This window comes from Colobus angolensis, unplaced genomic scaffold, assembly GCF_000951035.1.
Source record: "Colobus angolensis palliatus isolate OR3802 unplaced genomic scaffold, Cang.pa_1.0 Scaffold20, whole genome shotgun sequence".
In the NCBI taxonomy this organism is placed as follows: Eukaryota; Metazoa; Chordata; class Mammalia; order Primates; family Cercopithecidae; genus Colobus; species Colobus angolensis.
The window spans coordinates 12,307,207-12,313,388 of record NW_012115155.1 but is presented as its reverse complement, the minus strand read 5'-3'; positions in this window follow the sequence as shown (position 1 = coordinate 12,313,388).

Below are 6,182 nucleotides of genomic sequence, written 5' to 3'. Positions count from 1 at the left end.
GGAGGGCGCTCAGGTAGTTCCCCCGCAGAAATAGACACTGAGGGCCCTCAGGTAGCTCTCCCCGCAGAAACAGACCGGGACGGCCCTCAGGTAGCTCTCCCCGCAAAAACAGACCCGGACGGCCCTCAGGTAGCTCCCCCGCAGAAACTTGGACTAGTCCTCTTTTACTTCTTAGTATGGGTGACAGTTTCTATGTAATGAACCTCTTTCATTCACCCTCCTGATTTCATCACCTGATTTCATGGAAAGTGTGGTTTTGGCACTATGGATTGGATTTGGAGTGAGGTGGGAAGAAATGAGATAGTTTTGATTAAAAGTAAAATAATACGACTTATTCTTCGTCCTCATGTGAGGTATGTCACTCCACAACTATTAGACTTTCTTTTGTGAAGAAATACACAGAAATAAATTCTGTCTATGTGTCTCTTGAAAGGTAAGGTCTATATATTTTTCTTATAGTCTTTGCTAACTTCTATTATATTACTGAGGAATAGGATTGTGGCAAAGGGATAGGAGCAGCTGTTAAAAGATTTTTACTTTTTACTTTGTGCAAAAAATGTTAAACTAACATAAGCTCAATTTTCAGTTCATAAAAAGCTAATTTGGAAAAAATCCATATGTTCCGTTAAAGCATATTCTGTACATGTGACTAACAGTGCTGAGGCCATTGACTTTGCTCAATAAATATTTGCTTGATTGAGTAAATAAATGCATGAATGACTTTTTAATTCCTACAAATTATGAAAGAAAGGAACAACAATGAAACTGTTTCCTGGAATTCTGAAAAAGATTACAGTAGCTGAAAACAAAGAACATGGCATAGGTAAAGTGTCCCAGAGATCAGAGAAAGCCTGGATTCCTTCCAAAGTCAGACCAGGAATGCCAAAACACCTGCAGGGCAAGAACAGGTCAGAGTTTAGGCTTGAAGCCAAGAGGCTCTCGGCAAGAGCAGAGCCTCAGTTGGGCAGTGGCCACAGGCAAGACCCTGGGACTTACAGCTAAAGTTGGAAGACCTAAGCCAGGTAGGGGCCAATAATCAAGCCTCACATATAAAAATTGATGGCAGAATAAAGGAAAAGTGTGAAATTCCTGGATCCAAGATCTGATTATATTTAATCACTTTGGTAATTTTGAGATGAGTTATACCAAAGAATCCCTTTGTGATATTTTGGGGAATGTGTAAACTTTTAGGAAAATGTACTTTGTTGTTACTTCCAGTGTAGACTTTCTCTACCTCAGTTAAAATCAACAAATATTTAGCCATCTGCCATATAAACATCTTTGCATTCATTGTCTTCCATTAATAGAATATTACTTTTCTAGGCAACATTTCCTCATCAAAATCAGGGTGTAGACGGTGTGAGACAGCAGGCAGTCCCTTTACCTCCTGATGGTAACACACAGTAAGCTGTGCTCATAGCTCTTCATGAGGTTGCGGAGGTTCCAAAATGTCACTGAGAGCATCACTCTTCTCTCCCGTAGGGTTGACTATGAACTTCACCTTTGATTGGATGTGTAAATACCTGGGCAATCCATAATATAATGCTAGAGATTTTTGCTGCATAGCAGCATGAAGCTCTAGCTGCTGATGCCCTGTTAGTGTTGGTATGTATTAGTGTGCACATGAGCATGTATTTGTGGTAGGAATGTGGTAAGACTAATGAAGAAAACTCTCAGTTCAAACATTTGTCTTGTGGTCAATTATAGTGCAAGAAAAGGCAAAGGAATGGAATTGTTCAAACATGTAGAATTCTAGAATGATAAGAGAAATCTACCAGTTAAACTAGTATTATCTCTAGTAGGTTACCTTAGCAGGTAGAGTTTCTTGGACAGGTAGGAAAATACGGAGATGTTTCTTTTGTTTCTCCATATATGTAATGCTCTGTAGATCCTGTGTCATTTATGCTGTGTCTTAGGAAAGATGTTTCAGATAGTTATATAAATGGGTTTACTTGTTTGTGTGATATATGAAGAAATCTTTTGGGAACCTGAGCAGGATTTGTTCCTAAAGCAAAGACCCCTACATCCTAGAATCTCCATTTTCAACTTTGCAACTGTTTTCTACAAACTAGTTCATTCCTTGTATGTTCTAACTTCCTCACACAGACAGAAGTAAGGGTCTCGCAAATGCTCAGAATCCAATGGCATCATATATAACTTGGACTAGATGATGGTACATTTAGGTGGATTTGTACAAATGGAATGGTTAGACTTAAAGGATGAGGATTAATGGATTGATAACATTTATCGAGAGGATCTTATGATATACCATGATGCCTTTTGGCAGATTTTCAGACGCCGTAAAGCAGAGTGAGAGCAAATATACTTCACATCAAATCAGAAACCTCTAAAATCAGAGAGTCTAATATAATACATTTGAATTTATGAGGTTACATAATACCATACATAGAAAATATAGGAACATTAAAACATCTCACAAATACAACTGTATGTATTTATCGAGGATATATACCTATCCAAGAATTTATATCAAATAAATGTGAGTGGATGCCTGCAGGAAAGAACGTGAGTGGGAATCCTGAGATAAATGAACATTAACACAATAAACTAAACCAAAAGAGGGGCACTGTAGGGTTTAATGAAGAATATAAACATCAAAACTTTTTGCACATGTGTTCCCAAGGGAAAAGAGATAGAAAAAGAAAAATAAATGAATTTACTAGTAATTAATATTAAGCCCAAAAGGATGTCCCCTCTCATCATTCATTTTCTACATCATACTGGGAATTATAACTAATATAAGACAAAAATATAGCATAAAAATATATTGATTGGGAAGGAAGATTTAAAACTGTGTTTGTTCACAGACAACATGATTTCTATGTAGAAACTGAATATTCCTTCTTATTTCTTTTATCATTGTTATTCATTTCACATACATATAAGATATATAAGTATGCACATATGTGTAATTTAATATGTATTTTCTATTATTAATTATCTTAGATCAATAATGGGAAAAGTAAAATTCTAATTTTATCTTTAAAAATCTAGCTAGAAAGTCATTCTTTTTTGTTATGTGAATGAAAATCACTTTGAGATTTTAGTTGTTTGTAGCTTGGGCTATCAGTGTGTGTGGCTGCCAAACAACGCTATCTCTTGCTACATGAAAGGAAGCATAATGACCAGAAGAGGAGAGATGGTGAGATACTCTACTCTACTCGTAAATCACACCTGGTAATGATCATCAGTCTGGTTGCAGAAACAGACCCGGACGGCCCTCAGGTAGCTCCTCCACAGAGATAGACCCGGAGGGCCCTCAGGTAGTTCCCCCACAGAAATAGACAGGGACAGCCCTCAGGTAGTTCCCCCACAGAAATAGACAGGGACAGCCCTCAGGTAGTTCCCTCACAGTGCTTCCTCCGAAATCGCCAGGACTGTAGTCTGTCTTATTTCCCCCTAAGGGTTTACAAGTGAAAACTCCAGCCAAAGGAGTGACTAGTGGACTGGCCTCAGACAGGGATTCACTAAGGGGTCTGTGATCCCTGGATTCTCAATCCTCACATCGCCAACGCAGATGAGGCTGGCCATGGCCCCTCCCAGTAGGTAGGATCAAACATTTTCCCAAGGGAAAACGAGCCCACAGCCAAATAACTGGACAGTTGAGGAGGAAAAGTCTACACAAGCAGCACGTATCATCTGATCACACATGTTGAAGCAGAAGGACCCAAAATCTAAAATTGCTCCTTAAATAGGAGAAAAGGTTAGCAATATGCAGCAAGAAGAAGACATCATAAAAAAAAACTAAGTGAAAATATTAGGTAGAAAAAATAAAATAGTTAAAGAATTTGATAAATGGAAATTTATCGTTTGACAAATGAAATAGAATGAATATAGTTGAAGAAAGAATATAGAACACAAGATTGTGGCAGTCTCACAATAAGACTGAAACATATGAAATAGAGAAGAAAAGCTTGGAAATGTGGATGATAAACATAAAAGTGCAAACACCTGAGCAATAATTTCAGCTGGTGTAAGACGTAAAAATAGAACGGAAGAAATACTTGAACAAATATGGAGATAGATTTCCAAAAAATAGACCTTATCTGAAAGGACTTATAAAGAGCCAACAAGAGATAAGGAAAAATCAGTTCCTAGGTACAACTATAAAACTTAAAAATAATAAGTAAAAAATAATAATATAGAAAAATAATGAGGAGACTGGGCACAGTGGCTTATGCCTGTAATCCCAACACTTTGGGAGGCCAAGGCGGGAGGATCACTTGAGACCAGGAGTTCAAGACAAGCCTGAACAACATTTTGAGACCCTATCTATCTCTACAAAAAAATTAAATAAAAATTAGCTAGTATGGTAGCACTTACCTGTAGTCCTAGCTACTTGGGAGGCTGAGGCAGGAGGATCACTTTAGCCCAGGAGGTCAAGGCTGCGGTGAGCTGTGATTATGCACCACTGCACTCCAGCCTGGGCCATAGAGTGAGACCCTCTCTCAAAATAATAATAATAATAATAATAAAGACAAGGAGAAAGCTCTAAAAGCTTCCAGAGGGAGAACAGATCATCTCCAAATGAATGACAATGAGATAGACATCAAGTAGCTACGTGAGATGCTAGAAGACTGTAGTATAATGGTTAACTGTAACTACATATTAGTTATAAAGTATTAGGAGACAGTAATTTTGAAAGTAGAATTTTATTTTATTTTATTTATTTATTTATTTATTTGGAGATGGAGTCTCAATCTGTTGCCCAGGCTGGAGTACAGTGATGCAATCTTGGCTCGCAGCAACCTCCACCTCCTTGGTTCAAGTGATTCTCCTGCCTCAGCCTCCTGAGTAGCTGGGATTACAGGCACTTGCCACCATGCCCAGTTAATTTTTGTATTTTTAGTAGAGAGGGGGTTTCACCATGTTGGCTAGGCTGGTCTCAAACTCCCAACCTCAGGTGATCCACCTGCCTCAGCATCCCAAAGTGCTGTGATTACCGGTGTAAGCCACTGCACTGGTCTTGAAGGTAGAATTTTATATTCAGCCACATTATCACACAAATGGGAGAGAGTGATGGGAAGAATCACCTGCATTCAAGGGCTCAGAGCACTTGCCACACACAGACCCACATTAAAAACACTTTCAGAGGAAGACCTCAAAAAATGAAAGGAAAAAACCCAGGCAATGCTTCAGGAGGCATACAGGAAGAAGAGAGTAGAGAGTCATCAAAGAAAAATTAAAAGAGAGATAATAGTGCTTTCAAAACAACCCTGGTTTAAAATCATACTTGTTCTATACAACTTCCATAGTGGCACATGTATGTGTATATGAGTGTTGGGGGGAAGAAATTAAGTGGGCATGAGAGTAATGCTGAACCAGTTGCATTATTTTATTATATTTTTATTATTATTTTTTGAGAGGGAGTCTCACTCCATCACCCAGGCTGGAGTACAGCGGCGTGATATTGGCTCACAGCAGCCTCCACCTCCTGGGTTGCAGAGATTCTCTTGCCTCAGCGTCCGGGGTAGCTGGGATTATAAGCACATGCCACCACGCCCAGCTAACTTTTGTATTTTTAGTAGAGATGGGGTTTTACCACATTGGCCAGGCTGGTCTTGAACTCCTGACCTCAAGTGATTCACCCACCTCGGCTTCCCAAAGTGCTGGGATTATAGGCGTGAGTCACCGTGCCTGGCCTGTACTGGCTGCATTAGTAAGGGAAATACAGATGCTAATAAATGTAAGAAAGCAATTGGAATAAACATGAAATGAGGAATTCGATGCAACTACCATAAGAATAAAAATAGAATCTATGTATAATTGTTTCTATTTAGAAAAAATTATTTTTCCTTTACATCTTGACAATTTTTCAACAAGAGCTGAGTTGCCCACATTCCATGTTGCTCTCTTGGAGTGGAAAGAAATCTGTCTTCAAGACAGCGTGAGAGCCAACTGGAATCTGCATGGTATGTGAACAAGACAGGTAACAGTAGAAAAAAAAAGCCCAGGCTGGGCGCGGTGGCTCAAGCCTGTAATCCCAGTACTTTGAGAGGCCGAGATGGGGGGATCACAACGTCAGGCGATCGAGACCATCCTGGTTAACACCGTGAAACCCCGTCTCTACTAAAAAAATACAAAAAAGCTAGCCGGGCGAGGTGGTGGGCGCCTGTAGTCCCAGCTACTCAGGAGGCTGAGGCAGGAGAATGGCGTAAACC